This window comes from Callithrix jacchus, chromosome 17 (assembly GCF_049354715.1).
Source record: "Callithrix jacchus isolate 240 chromosome 17, calJac240_pri, whole genome shotgun sequence".
Lineage (NCBI taxonomy): Eukaryota > Metazoa > Chordata > Mammalia > Primates > Cebidae > Callithrix > Callithrix jacchus.
This window is the reverse complement of record NC_133518.1, coordinates 51,961,523-51,983,398: the sequence shown is the minus strand read 5'-3', so window position 1 is coordinate 51,983,398 and position 21,876 is coordinate 51,961,523. Positions and strand designations below refer to the sequence as shown.

The window sequence follows — 21,876 nt, the reverse complement described above, 5'->3', positions numbered from 1 at the left end:
TAGTAAATACAGAGTTCTGCAGTTGAAAAGACCTAAAATTGTGTCCCAGCCCCTTCACTACCAGCCATGTGATTTTCAATAAGACATTTCCATTTTCTGAGGCTCAAGTCTTCTCTTCAGCTATAAAATGTGGGTTAAAAATACTTCCCAGGGCTCTTGCGTGGATGAGATAAGATAATGATATAAAATAAATGATTTTAAAAGTGATTATAATAGCACTTGGATAAACTATGATTATAAAAGTACTTGGTAAACTGCAAAGCAGTGTATCAGCATCCATTATGCTTATCAATATACATGCATTGTTGTTAAGCTGGATAGAAAAGCGTGACAACCTGTATTCATGGTACAATCCAGGAACAATAATAGTGCTGCTGTTTCCCAGTGAATTAGTGGAGGCAAAAGGGGCAGCAAACTAGCTTCAGTTGAGAGAAGTTATCTAATGGTTAAAACAATGCTACTTAACTGTATCGTGACTCTAGTGGCAAAGAGCCCCTAAAGACTACTTCAGGAAGTGCTGAAAACTTAGTAGATGGGCCTGTTGATGTAATTCAGTGGTAGTTTTATAGGTACCTTTAATGGAGCTGTTTCATTTCCATCTGAACCTATTAGCTACTGAGCACACCCCAATCCTTTCTCACGGAAAAATAAGGCAGTTGTGTTATTAGGAGCAAGGGTCAAATGTAGTGTTTACAGCTTCGCCACCACTACCAGCATCCCATTCCAATTGTGGCCGTGGAACCTGGTTACCATGGCGACCATTTACAAACTCTTCAAAAGGTCTTTCTAAGAAGTTCTTCTGGAGTATAAGGTGCAACCAAAGCCAGGGTTGGCTCCAATAAGTAATCTGAGCTCTAGCTTCAGCTATATTCCTGAGTATTCCTAAGGTTTGAGAAATGATCTCAACTTATTAGGCTTTGATTGCTCCTTACCCAGAGAAAGAAGGTTAGTCTTCATCTTTATGAGGCTACGTGAGCACTGTCCTTCAGATGGGTAATCACTGAGAGCCCACGCCATAACAGGTACTTTACGAATGGAGCCTGCATGGTTGTATCTTTTTATCTACCAAAGCATAATGGTTTCTTTCAGTCTCATTTCTCTTTTCTGAGCCATCCAAGTGACCTTCTCCACCAAAGGTGAGCCTTTTTAGAAAGATGCAGTTACTCTTTCAAAAACTTACATCTTTATAAATAAATGGCATGCCTTTGTAATATTCCTTAAAGAGTGCATCTGGCTGTCAAAGTCATCTCATAGACTTTCCAAGGAGCTCTGGTGCAGGAGCTCATGAGACCAAGGCCCCAGGGAAGCAATGTACTGATATGCATAAGAACCTCAACATCATTTGGTGCACTTAAAGTAAAAGGAAAGATAAACTTTTCATAGGAAGATCTAGGTTTAAAGCTCTAATTCTCTCATCCATTATCTGCGTAACCTTGGATAAGTCACTTGATTTCTCATCCACTGTGGTCGAATCTGAAAATAGTAAGACTATCTCTCAAGCTTGTTGTTAGACTCAAATAAAATACAGTATATGTGAAAATTATTTAAGAGCATTTGTTATTACTTTCTCAGATCTGACCTGTCCTCTACACTGACTAATTCTGAAATGGTACATGACAAATGTTGAGCTAAGGTCTAAGGACTGGTCAGACAGCCAGAACCAGATGAGGAAACAAAATAAGAATGACTACTCTGAAAAAAATAGATGACTTGTGACTAGTATTTAGGGAGGAAGAGACTTCTGTCTTCAAACTCTTGAAAGATTATCATGGGAAAGCAGGAAAAGATTTGTGAAGGAAGGCGAATGTAGCATTAGCTGATCAAAAAAAAACACAGTATGGTAATGTGGCTAATTGACTTTGATATCAGAACTTGGGTTGATACAGTTCTGCCGCTCTTTTTGGATGACCTTGGGCAGTTAACTTCTCTAAGCTTCTATTCTTTCATCATTATAATGGAATTAATAATAGTAATGACCTCATATGGTTGTTGTAAGGATTAAACAAGATTAGAGACACAAGTCTTAAGAGAGCCAATGGCTCATGGAAATGTTTCTGTAAATATTGACTGCTTTTATTAAATGATGAGAGGTTGAGTAGGAAGAATAGGAAGATAGTCTAATGGGTGGAAGTTTCTGGGAGACAGATTCAATTACATAAGAGGGAAGCATTTCCAGGGATAAATGCCATTTGACAATGGAGAGGGTACCCTGTCCTAGTTCCTCTTTCTGAGCAGGATCACTGGATTCTGCCTTAAGCCATGGTCCCTACCTATAAAACTCGGCCCAGGGGTCAATCAGTATCTTTCCCTAATTTGAGAGCTGAAATATTTGAGCAACTAGGGGGCAGTAGTGCCTTGGGAATTAACTAATTCAAAATCCCAGAAGACCATGCTAATACATTATCAAAAGAGAGAGGATCATGGAGAGAGGCCAGCAAGGAAGAGGGAGTAAGGGAGAACTTGGAGTTAATCCTCACCAACAAAGCAGCAGCTGCTGGGTGTGTGTGTGTGTGTGTGTGTGTGTGTGTGTGTGTGTGCGCGCGCATGCAGCTATCCAGTGGGGGATTGTTGGAGCAAATGAATACCCAGCCACGGGCAGACACCCTCTTAAGGCACTAAGTTTTCAGTCACTAAATATTTTCCTATAGAAGCCAGGAGCCCTCTAATAGGAAACCACAGATGGTGTTCTACCTCTAGTAGAAAACTTGGTCTGCACATATGACTTCTACATATATATTTCCAAATCTAACAGTTATTGTTCTCAATGGGTTATAAGGCCCCATATAAGATTCCTATATAGTCACCTTCTTTCCTCCACCCCTTTCCATACATTTAGTCAACCATATTTATTGAGTAACTACTATGTAGCAGACATGATGCTAGTTACTGAGGAAACATGTTTCCTGTCATCGGGAAGCTTATAGCCTACCAGTGTTGTCCAGTAGCTATGTAATGTGAGCCACATGTATAATTTAACATTCTCTGGAAGCCACAGTAAAAAAAAAAAAAAATAGACTTAATACTATGTGTGTGTGTGTGTGTGTGTGTGTGTGTGTGTGTGTGTGTGTTTTGGTTTTTTTTTTAAGATGGAGTTTCACTTTGTCATCCAGACTGAAGTGCAGTGGCGCCATCTCGGCTCACTTCAATCTCCACCTCCGAGGTTCAAGCGATTCTACTGCCTCAGCCTCCTGAGTAGCTGGAATTACAGGTACACACCACCACACCCAGCTAATATTTTTGTATTTTTAGTAGAGACAGGATTTCACCATGTTGACCAGGATGGTCTCGATCTCCTAACCTCCTGATCAGCCCGCCTCAGGCTCCCAAAGTGCTAGGATTACAGGTGTGAGCCACCACGCCCTGCCAATACTGTATCTTATTTAACTAAGGATATCCTATTGGGTATTTAGTTAAATAAGATACAGTATTTATCTTAACATGTTATTAACATTTTAAAAATTCTTAATGAACTATTCTGCATTTTTTGTATTAAGTCTTTGAAAATCCAGTACATTTTTTACACTTACATCACATCTCAATTTGGACTAGCCATGTTTCAAGTGTTCAATGGACATATGTGCCTATTGCTCCCATATTGAACAGTGCAAGTTTAGTAGAGAAAAGACTGATTTTAGAAAATAATAACTATGTAGACTGAGAGCGGAGATAAGCCTGGTTTTGTGGGTTAGCAATGGCGTATTGGTAATTGTTTAAAAACTGGCTTGAGAGCGTAAATAATTTATAATATTTGCAGATTTCCATGATGCCTTAATCTAAATATTGGGCCAACAGGAATAACACCTTCTTCTGGGATCATAAAATTGTTCTTTAGGGGGTGAAGAAACAAACTTCCCTCCTTTAGAAAGTAGGCACAAAAGTAAGTGAGAGCCATCAGAGAACGTGGCCTGGTCTCAATCAGGTGATCTAAACTCTGATCCTAAAAGTTTAATTATCTTCAGAAAGTCCTCACACTTTAGCTCATCTGTGCAGCAGGATTATGGTAATTGCTATGAAGCCACAAAGTGATACAGTGCAGGAAGGAGCATGCAAGGACCCAAACAAATTTTTATTATTTACTCTTGCAAACTTCCATCAATGAGGTTTTCAAACTATTTATCTTCTAATTGACCAATGAAGAGTATATACATTTATGGTATATAACATCATATTTTGATTAATGTATTTATTTTGAACTGGCTAAATCAAGCATTAGTTTGATTATAACAAGTTAATTGATTACATTTTAATATTATGTAATACATGTAATTATAACATGTATTACATACTTATTTTTGTGTTAAAAACAATATTTACTGTGTAAAAATTTCCAAGTACACAATATAGATTATTAACTATAATCACATCTATTGTACTGTTGTACAACAGATCTCTTAAACTTACTCCTTCTGTCTAACTAAAACGTGTCTTTTAGCCAATATCTCCCTAACCATACCCCTAAGAGTTCTTATTAATTATTCTAGCTTGCCTACTTAGGAGGTACTGTTACTATGGGAAGGCAGATGGCCACTTAAAGGCCCCAGGGAAGCTCCAAACTGTCATGTTCCTAGGAAAGATGAGGAGCAATTGCCAGGACTAAAGCTGGCCAGCCCCCTCCCAACATATTCCTGCTGCCCAGGAAAAGTAGCTTCCTAGAGAGATAATTAAGACATGGTGGCAATTTCTGCATGTCTCTGTGGCTCTTATTATTAATGAAAAGGGGTAGGGAAGAGCATGATTTACTTGTGTAATATCACCAAGTAATACAGCTTCTCAAATAAATATTGTCAATTAATTGCCATCAATCCTCAAAAGCCCAGCTGTGATGTTGTGATTAATGGGCATATCTATCAAAGCTTCTCACACAGCAGAACTAGAACAGATGGCTACAGGTGATCAACAGATCTAGGTGATATAGGGGCAAATATTAATAGCTATCACTATTTATCAAATGTTTCCTGGGGCTGGCTTCAGCCACAAAAGCAGGTGCTGTATATTCTGAGCTGTCCATTTAAGCACTAAGAATTATGATGATGCTCAATGTTTAAGCCTGGTCAAAGCCCTCCAGCCAGCATCTCCTCATCTATTAAGCAGAGCAGCCTCATAAACCACACTCCAGAGTTGAGTTTAGAAGGCTTTGCTTTTCCTTGTCATGATGCATGAATCCAGGTAATTGTTACTGATCTTTTGATGTGGACATGGGAGACACATCAAATCATCAAGACATCTGGTAAAATGTCCAGAGCAGAAAGTCATGTGGTGCCAGAATCTCCCCAGGGGAGAAAGAAGGGTCAGAGTTGCCAGGTGAAATACAGGACGCCCATGCAACATTGGGGGAATATTTACTTTAACAGATTATTTGATGTTTCCCTGTAATGGGAAACATCAAATATTTACAGATTTCCCTGTAAATCTCACTTGGTGGCCTGTATTTTTAATCTGCTGCACCTGGCAACCCTAAGATGGGTACCTCCCAGGTGAAAGGTACAGCAGCTAGTGAATTCATCCTACCTTAAATAGTAATATCCTCCTCACATTCCTTGTACTAGGAAAATGAATTGCTTGTGACAAATATTAATTAAAAGCCAAAATTTTACCTTTTGAAGTATACTTGTGGTATCCCATTTTCTGTCTTTCCTTTGAATTTACAGAAATAATAAAGTCCTCCCTCTTTACTATAGGCTAAAATGGTCTTTCTTTGTCTTCTTTTGAGTTATTTCAAGGCCTCAGGGCCACATTTATTATGGGCCATATTCTCTAACACACATTTCACAGATAGCAATTAGTGCTCACAACCAGCCCAAAAAGAATGTATTTAAAAAAAAAAAAAAGGAAGAAGAAGAAAAAGAAGAAGTAGAAAAATGTCAAGGTTATCAGAACCTAGGAAACTCCAAAACACTGCCACAGCCAAGAGGAGCCTAGAGAGACATCACAACCTAAATGTGATGCAGTATCTTGGATTGGATCCTAAAGTAGAAAAGGGACATTAGGGAAAAACTAAGGAAATAAAATTATGGACTTTACTTAATAATAATGTATCAATATGGATTCATTAATTATGACAAATGTATCATCCTCATACAAGATATTGATAATAGGGAAAATGGTGTGGGGTATGTGGGAACCTACACTGCCTCCTCCACTTTTCTGTAAATCTAAAACTGTTCTCAAAAATAGTCTATTGTATATAAAACCGAGAAAATCTATAAAACAATAGTTTTCAGACACTAAAGAATAGAAAAGATTTCTTAATCTCTATTTTACAGATAAATAAATTAAATTCCATAGAACTTAAGCACCTTTCCCAGATTGTACAGGTAAATCAATGCAGACATAGGATTCAATCCCAGGTAGACTCCAGAACCCATGGTGAGATGCATTTTTGTAAATTCAATCCAGGGGTACACTGTTTGGGAACCTTCCTCTCAGGGAATTCTAAGAATCTATTGGAATTAGAAACTGTGTCAACTTCTTTGTAAGGTGGGTTGTTTTTCAAATAAAACAGATCTGCTTGACTTTTAAATTTAATTACCAACTGAGGCTTCACTAATCGAGTTGCAAGGGTCTAAGAGTAATCCCAAATTGTATTCACCTTGAGATTTAGGCTGTCAGGACAAGTCTGAAGGATACTAGGGCCCAGGGGAAGTGGTGGGGTGGGTATGATTCAAGGACAGGGGCCCAGGCTTAGAGGGGTGGACGTACCCAGAGAATAAGATGTCACTCTCTCTCAGATTGTTCCCTAACCTCTCTAGACTGGAGTCTGAATGATGGAGAAAGAGAGCTGCAATGAACAAGTCAGTAAATATAGCTTTGTTTGTTTGTTTATGATGTCTCTGGGCCATTAAGGGGACATTAGCAGTAGCAGGTTCTAAGGTGACATGACAGGACACACGAGGTCAGTGCCAGCAGCCTGTGGATGGGCATAACAGCCTTCAACAGTAACCACTCCATCAGGCAGTGGCAGGGCAGGGCTGTAAGAAATCTCCACAGCAGATCGGAGCCTGAGAGGATAGAGACTAAATGCAGGTTTGGCAGGGGAGCGGAGAGCATGTGTAAGATCTGCTGCAGAGACTTTCAGGACCCTTTTGGAGGAAACCAAGATCCCACCAGGGAGGTGCGGGCAGAGGTAAGAACAAACTGATTTCTGGTTATTTTTATAAACTATTCTTAATCCCTGGCTTTCTCTGGAATAATTAGGGTACATGAAAAACAATGGGAACCTCACTCTTTTTACATGGCTTTCAAATTCAAAAATAGTCTCTGTTAATTCTAACAAGATAATTAACAAGAAAATGTAAGAAATAATTACTATGAATTATCTTGAAATGTACATTCTAGAATGTCTATCAACATGTAATAAACCTATGGTCTATAGCTACTTTAAGTTTTTCTTATGTCATTAAGAAGTATTAATTTCACAGCATGCCTAATTTAAGGTTCCACCCCAAAAAATGTATTTTTAACCCTGCTAAGCAATTTATAACCCTTTATAGGAGTCAGTTATTCAAAATGCTTTTACATATATCTACTGCTTTTCTCATATTTCTTTGAAAATCATGAATGCAGTTATTACCAGGAATTTTCCCCTTGCACTGTTTTGGTGCCTTGCAGATTACAAAAAGCCTACAGGATCACTTTCTAACTTCAATTCATTTAAATTCTATGGTGTGTGCAGGGTAGCATGAGTTGGTTGTAGTGGTAAGTCATCATTTATTGAGTCCCATTAAGAGTCAGGCAGTGTAAAAGTGATGAATTATAATGGTTAACTATTGTTGAGGGTTTATTACCTCCCAGGCACTGTTATAAGCTCTTCCTATGAATTTTTTTAATTCAATAAGCTTCTGGTTCAGACCACAAAGCCAGACATTGCCACTGATATATTCTGTTTATTGGGGTCAAGAGCCTCTTAAAGATGGATCATTTTCCTGAGAAATGGCTGGATCTAGCCATATGCTTCCACATCTCACTGTAGCCCCTGTGGCACCCATTCCTTGACCTAGTGCTACCAGACAGATCCTGGATGGGAGCTGATGCAGGACACCAGATGGCCCATGATATAAAGAAATCCATATAGCTACTGATTAACTTATGTGCAATAAGAGGCATGATGGAGTAGAATCTAGCCCCCTGTGTTTCTTGGGTGGCCAAAGCATTTCTTAATCCAGGGAGGTAATAAAAAGAGACAGCATCTTCAGCTGTACAGGGTCTAATCCTCTGAGGCCCAGGCCAAAAGATAGAAATAGATCCACTATCTTGGGTTTAATCTCATCAGGATTCTCCAGAGGGGTAATTCACAGATGGGATTCCAAGACCAAATTGAACTGGTGACTTAGCTAGCCAGGATGCAAGGGATGAGTTGTAAACCAGAGACTGAAGGTGTAGGGCTGGGGACCAAGAAGCAGATTATATTAATCATGTTTTTTATTTTCTCTATTTTTATGAGGCTTTGACATCTCGTGGATCTGGGAGGGACTGCCCCTTCCAGAGTTAGCTAATTCTTAAAGATAACAAACTTCCTGAGAGCATGCCCTTGATATGCAAACCAACCAGTTCTCCCCCTTTTATCAGGCTACTTCAGTCTCTACTATTCTAATCTATAATAGTCTAGTGCAGACTATACTACTTCCCTACCCTGGTTATCACAGGGTCAGTTACCAGCCAAGTAGGAGCAGGCCCTATGCTCCAGAGCTTGCTGAAATTATTCAAATAGCTAATCCTAAAATGATCTTCATGACCCTGTCTCACCCATTCCTTCCCATGAAAACCAAAATAAACCCTGTCACCCATGCTTTCCCCCTACACCCTCTGCCTCCTTATCGACATTGGTACTTCTCCATGGAGTTTGGATAATAATCCCAAAAGACACAATCCTGAATGCCATAATCTGAATGTTGAAATCCCAAAAGACCAAAATCCCTGATGTCTAAATCCCTACAGTCTAAAATTCCTAATGTCTAATTGAATCCCAAATCAAAATGACAGAGTCGGAGTTACATACGATCAAGGCTTCTGAAAGAGAATTCAAGATGTTACCAATAAAATTTGTTTTCTTTCCATTCAGTGCAATGCATTTGACAGAAAGTCCCGAAGAGTGGATTGGCCATGTGATATGGCAAAGACGAAAACTTCAGTTTACAAACGTGTCATTTGTTTGCATTGGTATTCCTTCCAACTGATGAAATTCCAGGAGCTTTTATGAGTTAAAGCCAGATTTGCCTGAAGAAGCTTAATGAAGTTACAGACTGGTTCAAAAATAATTATATGCACAGAAGAATAAGAAGACACACAAAAATAAATAAAAAAATAAATAAACAAACAAATAAATAAATAAAAGAAGACACACAACAGTGTTGCTGTCCATCGCCAATATTGTTTCTGCCAAATTTTTGGTCTGTATATGAGTGCATGGGAAATGAATTTCCACATGTCCAAAACAACATGGAAGCATGGCAGGAAGATGAGAAATTTTAATAGAAAATGCTCATGTCGGGGTACAGCAAATCACAGAATTTCGAAAAGAGCAACACTACAGTGAACACTTTCTTTAAGGAGGGTTATGCCCTGTAAGAAAAAATGCAGCTATGCCTCACTGTGGAAGGCTTCAAATATCGTCAATGATTGTGAAAATCAGCCAGCTCTTATGGACTATCTCCATGCAATTGCCCATAAACTATTTCTGCCATGTACTTTTTCATACATCAAATTTTCTTTTTCATTTCTTGGGGGGCTTTCTGGGGTTATTTTTTCCTTTTTCAGTTTTTCCCCACTATTTTAAATTGTCAGCATTATGTTTTACAATTTGCTATGCTAAGTATCTCATATTTGTATCATTTTCAATACTGAAGATATAAATTGCATAGAGACTTTTAGAGAGTTCCAACTCATTTTATGTATTTTTTGACAGATCTGACTCCATATAAGTGCATTATCAAAAGGTTGACTTTGTGTGGAAGTATTGTGTGTGTACATAACAACATTGAAACTTCCTCAGTAAATGAAGACAGGTCATTTGTTACATCTTCATTTGTGAAAGATAAATTCTCTCCAGATCTCAATTACTGGGGAGACTGCATATGCAGTGGTGACCCATGGTGGGTTTTGATCAAATATCAAAAGACTTGGGTTATTTGTCAGTGTTTCAGATGAGAGAAGTTATAAAGCTGGTGCACACAATTACCAGCCATAGCAATATACATTTGTATATTTCCATTTTTGACCTTTTTTAATAAATAACAGTTCATCTGCTTATGATTGTTATATGTGCATGACTCATTACCATACCTGAGTGTTTATGTTTGCAAAAAGATGTTATTGTATATTTTACTGTGTACAGTGGCCTATGAAATGTTCTATCATGCTTTTATATATTTCTCAAATAAATATTTTAAAAACATAAATAAATGTCTTTTAAATAATGTCCTTTAGTGGCCAGGTGTGGTGACTCACACTTGTAATCCCAGCATCTTGAGAGGCTGAGGTGGGAGGATCACTTGAGACCAGGAGTCAAGACCAGCCTGGGAAACATAGCAAGTCTTTGTCTCTACAAACATTAATATATAAAAAAGGAAAAAAATAGTGTTTTTTGTTATTTTTCCAGAATTATATTTTCAGGATCTTTCAGGATTATGATCAGCTCCCAGTTTGGAGAACTCACTTAAGAAAACCTGCTTTCCACACATGGAATTTAGCAAAGAATTGGCATTCAGCAAACACTTACTGAGCTGGCAAAAGAAGTGCCTCTATTGCTTGAGTAAAAGATTTCTTAGTTTGGATTCCCTCAGAAGCAAACCCTGAATCTGCCAAAAGTGGTACTGAATGCAAGCAGTTATTCATGAGGTGAAGAAAATACCAATAGGAGAGAGGAGGAGTGAGACAGAGAAAACAAAGGCAGCATATTACAGTTGCATTATCAAGCCAGCTACTACAGTAGGAAACCGTGGCTCAGTCTCACTGAAAAACCTTTGGAGGCTATGTGCCTCAAAGTGACCCTCCCAGAGGGGTAAGGGAGCTGGAGTGCACACCCACCACATTGGCAAGGACTTCTCTCAGGTGATGTCAATGCTCTAGCACTTCCGTCTCACCCAGTGCATGGCAAAGCAGACTCTAGTGACTTGAGAAGGCCCTCAGGCAAAGAAATGCAAGTGCTATCAGTTGGATGGGTGTCCAGTGGGCTACGGGTGTGGTATATGGAACATCTCCTACAGAAGAGATCATTGGCAGTTTCTGAAAATTCCAACAAAGATCTCCTAGACCTCATTCTCCAAAACCAAGAAAGGAGAAATGTCAGTTGATTCCTATATTAAATATACACTGTCTGTTTTCACATGTGCCAATGGTACAATCTAGTAGAGACAAAAAAAGAGACAAGATGATAAAACGGAAGAACTGTGGGGAAGGTAGTGTATCTATTCACATGGTTAAAATGCATGATTACTTTGAAAGAGCCCCAGGCCCAGAGAGGCTTGCTCTATAATTTTCATGCCATTTTAAGGAGAATTCATAACAGGGACTGACCTCATGATCAAATCCCAGCATTCAGACAATGCTATATCAACATCCTTTAATGGGTAAGTTTGCCTATTCACTTTGTGCTGTCATAACTCTACTTTTGTCAGTGGAACTATGACAATGACCACATACCACAAAGCGAAACATTTCATTGTATCAAACACAGAAGAATTCTAGGGATGACATGGAGTACCTTAAGGCATGCCCCAGACAGGATTTACCTGGCTGATTCCTCCCTTTTCTACATTGGAGGAGGAAGCACATGGAATTCTAAAATCATACTGACCTGGCTAAAGATCCCATTCATCCTTTTGCTAGCAGTAGGACTGAATCATGTAGAGTCCTTGAGCTTCAGAATTCTCAAGTGTAAAGTGGTGATAAAAATACCTTCTTGGGCCGGGCGTGGTAGCTCATGCCTGTAATCCCAGCACTTTGGGAGGCCAAGGCAGGTGGATCCCAAGGTCAAGAGATCGAGACCATCCTGGTCAACATGGTGAAACCCCGTCTCTACTAAAAATACAAAAAATTAGCTGGGCATGGTTGCGCGTGCCTGTAATCCCAGCTACTCAGGAGGCTGAGGCAGGAGAATTGCCTGAACCCAGGAGGCGGAGGTTGCAGTGAGCCAAGATCGCACCATTGCACTCCAGCCTGGGTAACAAGAGCAAAACTCAGTCTCAAAAACAAAAAAAAACCCTTCTTTACAGGCTTGTTGTGACTACGCAATGAGATATGGGTATAAACAAGCTTCCCTAAGTGTAAAATGTTGCATCAGTGTTAGTAGTTGTCTTATGCTTCACAGACCATGACAACCTTGGCCACTAGTCCAAGAAGAACAAAACAATCAATCACAAAGGATAAGAAGAAAGGGGTTTCCTTTTATCTCTACTTCTAGGGAAGGGAAAACCAACCTGTCTTGAGCTTCCAATATTTTATTATACTTTAAAAAGTAAAAGGTATACTTCAAAGCACACCCCTCCCATTTCAGAGTGAATCATGTTGCTAATCACCAATAGTGACATCAAGCTCAAAAGGAGAAATGTTTAGTTTATTTTTTCAGCATTTGAAAGATGAAGCACTTAATTATGCATTCTGTAATTAGTTTGTAATTCCCACAAAAGGCGCAAGAGGAATGTTAATGGTGGCTGCATGCCCTGTGAAGAGGGAGCAACGTATCTGGTATTCAAGCACCATCCCCTAAACCGGGTTCACTAAGTATACTTGGGGCCATCACCAGCTTTGTTCAACTACAAAGAAATCCTAAAGACAGCTCCTATCAGCACAGTGACAATGAAGGAGGAAGGCAAAATTCTTCACATGTTAAGGTCTGCCAAGGCCATCACCTAGGGAGTTGACTGCTTAATTACTTCAGCTTTGTGGGACTGCTGGTCATCTCCTGCGAAGGAGATGAGGGAGTAGAGTTGAGATGACATTTTGTGTTGGATGTTCCCAGAAGTCACAGGGCTTGATTGCCTCTTTTGTATTGTTCATTTCTGCTACTGTTATACATTCCTCCCAGAGCTGGTTCCCTTGGGCAGCAAGTAATTACCAAAAGCATTTCAAATTCGAAGGACTACAGAGTACATTCAAGGTAATCAAGAGCAAGAAGCCTGTTCTCCAGGCCTAAGACCAAGCAATGGGGATGTAATCACTGAGCTGCCACCAATTCACTCAGCAGGTGCCTGGACCGACATGCCCCTTGGGAAGAGAAGTAGATTTTCTGTGCAAACCACAAAGTGTGACTTACATTCCAATTTGTTGGGCTCTACCTGCTCATAGAAGCAGAAGGCAATTGGGTGAATTGTTTGCAAAAGTGGCCCCAATTATTCACTTCCCTGCCTCTAACACCTGTCTGCAATGTGATTTTGAAGTTCTTCCCACCAAAAGTCTGTTTCCTAATCCCTTTGAGTCTGACCTAGCCTCATGACTTATTTTGGCCAACACAGTGTAGCAGAAATGACATTGTGCCGGTTCCAAGCCTATGCCTGAAGAGACCTTGTACTCTTTTTCCTGGAACCCTGTCCAGCCACTATGTCAACATGAACAAGCCCAGGCTAGCCTGCTAGCTAATGAGAGATACATGGCCCAGTCATCCCATTGCCTCAGCCAGCAGCCAGACTAGCCCCAGAAGTAGAGCGTCCTACCTGACCCACAGCTGATCACAGATACATCAGCCCAGCCCTACCCACCTAACCCATAAAATTGTGAGTTAAATTAATGGTGGTAGTTTTAAACCGTTAAATATCAGGGTGGCTTACTGTGTAGAAAAAGCTCTGTAGAGAGACATATCCCATAGCCTATTCTGGTGGCAGACGTCAGGCACGATGATGCCAGAGAAACAAAGTGTTTGGCTTCTCAGGAACAAGTACGAATGCTAGTCACAGGTCAGTTCTAGAAAGATTCCACACCAGAACTGTCTGTACAGCTCCACCCCCTATAACAAGACTTGGTCGGCCCACTTGAACAACTACAAACACCAGCCTCTGGGTGTTGCTCTGCATCTCTGCAAATAAGCTCAACTCCAGTTCTAACCCACCATTCCTTGTGCTCAATTTCTGTTTCTTGGCCTAGTTTTGCCCCCTACCTTGGTTCCCACCATCTACCTACCCACATTTATCTTGAACATCTATCTGTCTGAGCTCAGCAAGATTCTCCCACTCCTTCCTCAGCTCCTCTTCATGCTCCTGCTTTCTGACTTCTGTCCCTATCACTGGATCAGAACTGCTCACCCCAAGGTCACTAATGGCCTCAACTCAACATCTTACTTCCTCTTACTCAGCATCACTGCAGTATTTGACACTATTCTCTGTGACCTGCTTTTAAGAGAGCGTACTTATAAAAGTTTCCAAAGAACCTCATTTGAAAGAATCCTTTTATTCTAGTAAGTCTCAAGGCTTGAACACGATCATAGTGAGGAACTTACATAGTCAGATGCATTTTCCAATGACAGAAGTATTTCCAATGTTAATAAGAAAGATGGCTGCAATGTTTAAAAAAATGGGAAAGATATGCTGAGTATGATTCTTCATGTTCTTAGCTTGTCCCAAGACAAGTCTATTTTTAAGGACCTTGTTATACCCAAAAAGATAGAAGGTGAACTCAAAAGAACACTGGACAAGGCGTCAGGAGTTCAGAACTAGTCCCAGTTCTGCCATTTATCAGCAGTCCATCTTTGTAAGCTACTTAATGTCTCTGAACCACAATCTGTCATCTATGAAGTAGAAACAATTGCCAGACTGTAAACTACTTGAGGGTAGGGATTCTTTACATACTTCTTTTTACCCACACAGCCTAGCCACATTGCCTACAACACAGCAGGTGTTCAATAAAAGCCTAACTGTTTGTTGGCTGAATTTAAAATCATGAAAGACCTGCACTTTATATGCACAAAATCATAAACTCTAATGGGATCACTACCATTTCTAAATTGCCAAATCCACCAGAATGTAAGTCCCTCATTGTGATTTTATCCCTCTACAGAATTCTTTCTGATGGCCATTCATTTTCCTCTGAATGGAGTTGACAGCAATGGAACAAAAGATAAGCTAAATGACTGGTCCTCAAGCTTTTGTGTTATCAGAATTACTAGAAAAACCTTTCTGAACAAAGCCCAGATTTTTGCATCCCATTCTCAGAATCTGATTTGGAAGGATTGAGTTGGAGCCCAGGTGTCTTTTGTAAAAAGTCAGTCTCTCCAAGCGATTCTGATGTAGTTGATTTTTCTCATGATTTGGGAAATGCTGCCTTCACCCTTCAAGATGCTCACATTGTGTCCTGAACCTTCCTTCCCATCTGCCCTACAGAGGACTCCTGGATGGTTATTCATAATGAGAGTCTCACATTTTTAACTGTCTCAGTCCAGATCCAAGATTTCAAATGCCACCAATTGTACTGCTACACAAAGGGAAATGGCCTCTGGCCTTGGAGAGCGGCTGGGTTCTGCCCCAAAATACTAATTCAGAGTTTATGGAGGAGATTTAGCGAGACAGCTTCAGTCCCCTATGAATTTATGACTCAGAACATCTTTTTCTGTCTTGAAAGTGATTAACAAAGCAGAATGGAGTCTTTGAAATGTTATTATCCTCCATAACAAAGAGATAAGCATGCATCTATTTAAGTTAGGACCGTTGTTATAGAAACTACCTATTTTAAGTGCATAATAAAGAAGCACCACATACTCCACTGAAATGAACACGCTCTTACGAGAACTTGGGAAGTCTTCTTTGTTTTAAACGCACATCTTGGCTGACTGGGCATTCAGATGTGTTTGCCTCTCACCATGGAGACTGAGCAATGGCTCCTCTCCTTACCTCTAACATGTGCCTCAGGGTTCCAGGATATCCCAAACCCTTTATTTCACAGGCCCTGTTTAAATGCAAGAGACACTAAGTTAAGCAACTCTTTTACAGCAGCAAATGAGTTTTAAAGTATGAACATATAAGTCTCTTATGTATCACATTGCTCTGGTAAAAATAATTTTGGACTTCCTTCTTTGCCCATCACATAAAGGAAAGAAAACCCTTAGCCAACCTTGCAAGTCTTCTCAGTGGAATCCTCAAGAGGGTACTTCCTTATGCCTAAACAACTTGAGGCAGATTTTCCGCTGTGACCTACTGCCAGAGCAGAAATATTGCCCTTCCTGCACACTTTCCCCTGTCTACGGGCCCAGTATTTGGAAAGTGCCACCAAAACCCTTGGAAAAGATGCTCTGGATTGGGCTGATTTCTATATCAGGTGTCTATAGTAAATCTTTTGTTAAAGTGCCAGATAGTAAATATTTCAGACACAACCATTCAACTCTGCCCTTCTAGTAAGAAAGCAGCCATATACAATATTTCAGTGAATAAGCATGGTTATGGTCCATAAAACCATATTTGCTAAAATACATGAAAGGCTGCATGTGGCCCATGAGCCACAGTCTGCCAAACTCTGCCATAGCAGATTCTATTGTGTTGCTACCCAGATTCTCTCCTCCAGAACTAATGTAGTCATAGCTCTAGATGCTAGAAATTGTGGATGCTGAAGTCTCTTAGCTGAATACCTCTTAGCTGAAGAGAGCAACCTTGATAAACTCTGTCTTCTCAAGGGCAGCCCACATCCAGTGATTTGGTTATAGGGGACTGTAGAGGCCCAGTGCTTCGGCCCAATCCAGCACAACTCTGAAAGACCATCCCAGACCCAGAGCTCCCTCTAAGTTGACTGAAGCTTTTTTGTTCTTCATTTCAGTTCAACTATCTTTCTTCCCAGTCTTGCTTCCTTCATTCTCACACGGGTTGATCCAGAGAGCACTGGCCATAAACTTTCTGCATTTAAATCTCAGAGCCTTCTTCCCAGAGAATGCAATCTGAGACGACCACTGCCCCTCTCCTTCTAATCCGGCTTCTCTTTAACCATGGCCCACACTGATGGGCTTACTTACCTCCTAAGCCCCATCGCTCTGTGTGGGCCGCTGTGCACAGGGCTGGCCAGCAGAATTTCTAGGTATTGTCCCGCCTGAAACACACTTTTATCATTTTGCTCAGGCCACAGCCACTGCCACTAGCATGGGTGCTGCTACTACTGCCCACTCTGGAGAGCTGCGCACAGATAAGTCTCAGATGGGACCCTGTGTAAAATACAGATTCCAGGGCCTCACCCTACAAATTGTGTTACAGTACATCTATGATGGAGCCAAGGAATCTATATATTTAACATGCATTCGCAAGCACCACAGGTGATTCTAAAATTGGTGGTTTATGAACCATTCATTTAGAAAGGTTATACTATGCTAGCACATAGTAGCTACTTCATAAATATTGATTCAAGACATATTTCTAAGTACCTATCTTGCTACCTATATAAACCGATTGTTGTATGTATATATATGGGATATGCAAAGAGTAAATTAAGACCAATTGAATCAGCATATGAATTATCTGAATTAGACATAGAACTTTATAACTATATCTTCCTTGAGGATAAGAGTCACTAATAATACCTAACTGAGAACAGGATTAGACTGGGTAAGCTTGGGAAGACGTTACCAGCTCACATAGGAATACTGAACTGACATATAAGGTAAAGGCATGACAGAGCTAGATGCCAGAGAGTGGGAAAGAGAGAGGCTGCAGCATACCCTCTCCAAAGGGGGCAACTGAAACTTTTATCCATCAGTTGTGACATGTAAAAATGGGGAAACAGTATTTCCAGGTCACCTAACTTTCAAGAGTAGACTAACACTGAATACTTAACAATATAAAATCCATAGGTTTTTAAACACTGGCTCATGTTTACTGTTTCTTGAGGCTGTAAACTCAATTAGGCCCTCAGGTATTCTGCAGTAGCTAAAGTATTCTGAGGGTAGCAAGTAGGGTAACTGTTCTATTTGTGAAAAAGAAATATTCCAGAATTCCCAAGGATTGTGGTCAGAGGAGTTCTGGGGGCCATCTTTGCAGAAAAACACCACAAACATTCTTTAATGAGTCAGAAGGGAACAAAAGCAGAAGTTTATAAGGAGAACCAGAGTTCAAAATGTATGTAAACATTGCTGGAATGAGAGTACAAGGGTCAGAAGGAAGTATCACTGAAGATCAGACTCTGCATCAACCCTGGGGATGACCAGGGGCTCAGTCAAAACAGAGAAGGCAACTGCCTTAACAGAGGCCGTCTCCCGGAGATGCAGAATAGGGGCTCAGCTTCACAGGTCACAGAACTTAGGCTGGTTAGAAGTCACTGTGAGAACTGGGTTCAAAATCAAGTTACCCTGCCAGCGGGAAGGATGTACTTTTGAGGCAGCAGAGGTCAGGGTATTACAGGCCTATCATAGAGCCATGAGACTATATTTTCAGTCACAGATTAATAAGCCAATGGCTTGTTCCAGTCACTCTTATTTTTGTTTATTTTAGTTGGCAAGCTAGCTATGATTGTATTATAGAAGATAAATGTATGTAAGAACTGACATGAAAACTGGCATATTAAAGGTTAATAATTTTAAAAGATTAAACAACTTCCTTAAAGATATCACATCTCCTAATGATGTATATAGTTCTTAATTTAAAGTTAGGAAAGGAAGGAGACCCAGAGGTTAGATGTACTTCCACCACTACCAGACTATGTGACAGGTGCCCACCCTGGCTTACTCCTTCTATAAAATAAGAAGTCAAAGGGGATAAACCTCAGGTTCCTTTCAGCATGAACAGTGGTCATACAGATCTGAATATTTAGGCCTTGTTTGCCTGCAAGTAACAGAAAACATAACCCAATGTGGCTTAAGCAAGAAGGGAAATCATGATCTTATGTAATTTAAAATTCTTTCGGGGGGGGAATCAGATATGAATTAATCAGGGCTTGAAGGATGTTCCCAGAAACCTTTATTTATTGGCTTTGTCTTCTAAGTATTAGCCCTAGTCTCAGCATTCACACGAGAGCAACATGCTGCAACAATGCCAAGATCTATGTTTTCTTCAATTCAAACCCAGTGGAAAGACTGCTTCTTTCCATCCCATGTCTCAGTGACAGTCCAAACATATATCAGTGGCTTAGTAATGAACTTACCACCCAATCAAAATTCATCTTTGTAGCCAGAAGGCATGCAATGTGTTGATTGGCTTAGGTAACATGTTCTTTTCTGAAGATGGAGAATAAAATTTTACCAATAAAATTCCCAAAGAACTGATACTAAAAGTGAGATAGACACGCTGAATGCCCAAAAGAAAGGCAAACAAAATCTGACCCTGTGACTTCATTAGATACATTCATTAGATATATTCATAAATAAACTGCTTTTCACAACACAGCCCTTCTGATAGGCTCATTACGTCATACAAGGTATCACTTTCACAAAGACGTCACAGAAGAAATAGTTACCGTAATCTACCTCATGTTGGTGTTTGGGTCATTGACAGAGTCCTTCACATATTGAATAGACTCTACTTCGTTGTTGCTGTTGTTTTATCAAAAAACCTGCCAGTTTTAGATGCTGAAATCAAGAACTAATCTGAAGAAAATATACCCCTGCTACTGCTCTGGGTTCTTTGGGAAGAGAGTTACTCACATTCTTCTAGTTGAGACTGTTACCTGTGGTTTTTCACCCTGGAAATGGTTTCATAGACCTCAAGAAAACCAGCTGATAAGTATGAATCTGATCCCACTCATTAGGCATTGAAATGAGAAGATTCAAGGGCACCTAAGTTCTGGGGAGAAGATCAGACAGAAAATTATGTAATTATATTTCATAGTTAAGAGCAAATAGGGTAAAATTTAAGATAGAGATTTTTTTAATTAGTGCCAGAATTCTCTGCTTGTATTATTCATACTCCCCCAGTAGCTAGAGAGACTGCTCAATGTGGAACTAAGCCACAGGTTCCTAGGCCCTCTTTGCCTTTCCTCGTCTGAAATGAGGCCACTGGAAAGGCAGAAAAGTGCAGCCATATGCTGGCATCAGTCAGATCCTTCCCCTTGATTCTGGCTGTTTTTTTAGAAAAGTTTTGGGGTTACCTGATGAGTGATCTAGCAAAGCTGGCAATTAAGTGTATTGTGAACAGCAGGAAAGACTTCTTGTGCAACTCTCTATTTCAGCTTCTTTAACACACTATCTGAAGTTAGCCTATAAGAAGTAGTAATGGCACAAAACTCGGAAATCTAGGCCATGTTTTGAGGTAGTGTCATTAAAATGAAACGTACAGAAATGCAGGAGTGCTATTGTACAGATGATGTGGGTTTCATTGGCGTAGAGTTGAATTCGTAGTTATCCCTACTGCCCTATCCCAAAGCCAAATATGCTGACCGTCCTTCTAAAGCATAAGCAATACACCAGTGTCCTACATCTCAGTGATGGTTATCTTACTAATTTAACTGCCTTTTTTTTTTGTTGCAGTTAATCTAGGTGTAATATTTAATTTGCTGCATTTTTTTTTGCTATTGCTTTCCAACGTCCTCTCTTTTGTAGGAAATTTAAAAGGGCATTTGCAAAATAGGGGAAATTATTATGGGTCAAGCTCACCTCACAAGAACATCACAAGTTCATTTGTGTCCTATCTGTGAAAAAGAAAAAGATAGAGAAAAGTGACATAAACCCAGGATCTGGAAATCCAACACTTTGTACCATAGGTTCATAAGTAAGATATACACAGGGAAATCTCAGAAAAATGTGTTTTCTTTACAGTGAACTTCGGTGAGCTGAAAGCCCAGCAGTATGTTAGCTGCAAGAAATTATCATCCAAAGAAGCAAACTCTGGCCCATGGGCCAAATCCTGCCCGCTGCCTATTTTTATAAGTAAAGTTTTAGTGGAGCTCAACCACGCTCATTCAAGAATTATCCATGGCTGCCTTCACACTACAACAACAGAGATAAGGAGTTGTAATACAGATTGTACTACCTACAACACCTAAACTATGTACTATTCTGGCCCTAGAAAAACAGAAAAAGTTCTTCCAAACTGTGTCCCAAAGGCTAGAAGCAAGTGCATTTTATGGTCTCCTGATCTTAGTTAGCATCTGCGTTTTATCACACCAATGAAAAGAGTGAGAAGGAAAGAGAGACCCAAGAACATGTGTACCCAGGAAGAAAATTTAATATTTCTCCTTGAGACCTCTGGCAGAGCAGGACAAGGTTTTCCACCCTAGGCCTTCCAAATGCAGAAGTCTCCTTTCAATGAGGCGACAGTTCCATTATAGCCCTCATAAGAGAAAGTGATGCACTTGATAAACTTACAAAGAAAACACACACAGTGACTAGCAGGCATGGGAATTAGTTGGGTTATTTTATTGTCACACCTCATAGTTCCATTCTTACATGCCTCACAGCTAGGTATATTCTTTGCCTCAGAGAGATTATGTGCATTTTCCACTTAATACTGTTCATTGTAGCCATGACTTAAAGAATAAATATCTGATATGGATATTTTAACAGCTATGTGTATGAAGATAAAATGTGGAGTAATCTCAAAATTTTCACCTTTCCCTCTTCACACCCCAAACTATTCTTTCTAACCTGTGACCCAATAGCTATCTGCCTTGAAAGCCATTATATTAGCAGTCCTTCTCAGAATGAACTTCCATGAGTGTGCTACACTGGGAGGTTGCTGAGGGAAGAGAGGGTCAATTACCCTTCCCCTAGGGGCTAACTCTAGTTATAGCTCTGCCTGCTTTGGTAGGATGTGTGGTTCTGAAGAATAAGGATCCAGTGGGAAATGCCTTTCCTTCTCTGACCATCTTAATAATTTGCCATGTACTTTGCACACTAAAGTCTTTAAGAAATAATATCATGAGAAGTCTGTTTAACTTTGCTTAACCCAGTATAAAACTTCATGGCTTACAGTAAACATTTGTTCTAACACTTACAAATCTGCTCGTTACAATAATTTGGCTGATTTAGGCTGCTTCATGCTGAAAGTT

The 21,876-nt window shown here is 39.9% G+C and overlaps 1 long non-coding RNA gene across 1 annotated transcript; it reads left to right on the top strand.

Moving 5' to 3' along the window:
• The first annotated feature begins 788 nt into the window (after nucleotides 1-788).
• LOC128929963 (uncharacterized) lies at nucleotides 789-10,491 on the top strand. Its single transcript, XR_008477340.2, has 3 exons — nucleotides 789-1,022; nucleotides 3,087-3,208; nucleotides 9,059-10,491. It is a non-coding gene; the product is annotated as an uncharacterized LOC128929963 (long non-coding RNA).
• Nucleotides 10,492-21,876: the final 11,385 nt, after the last annotated feature.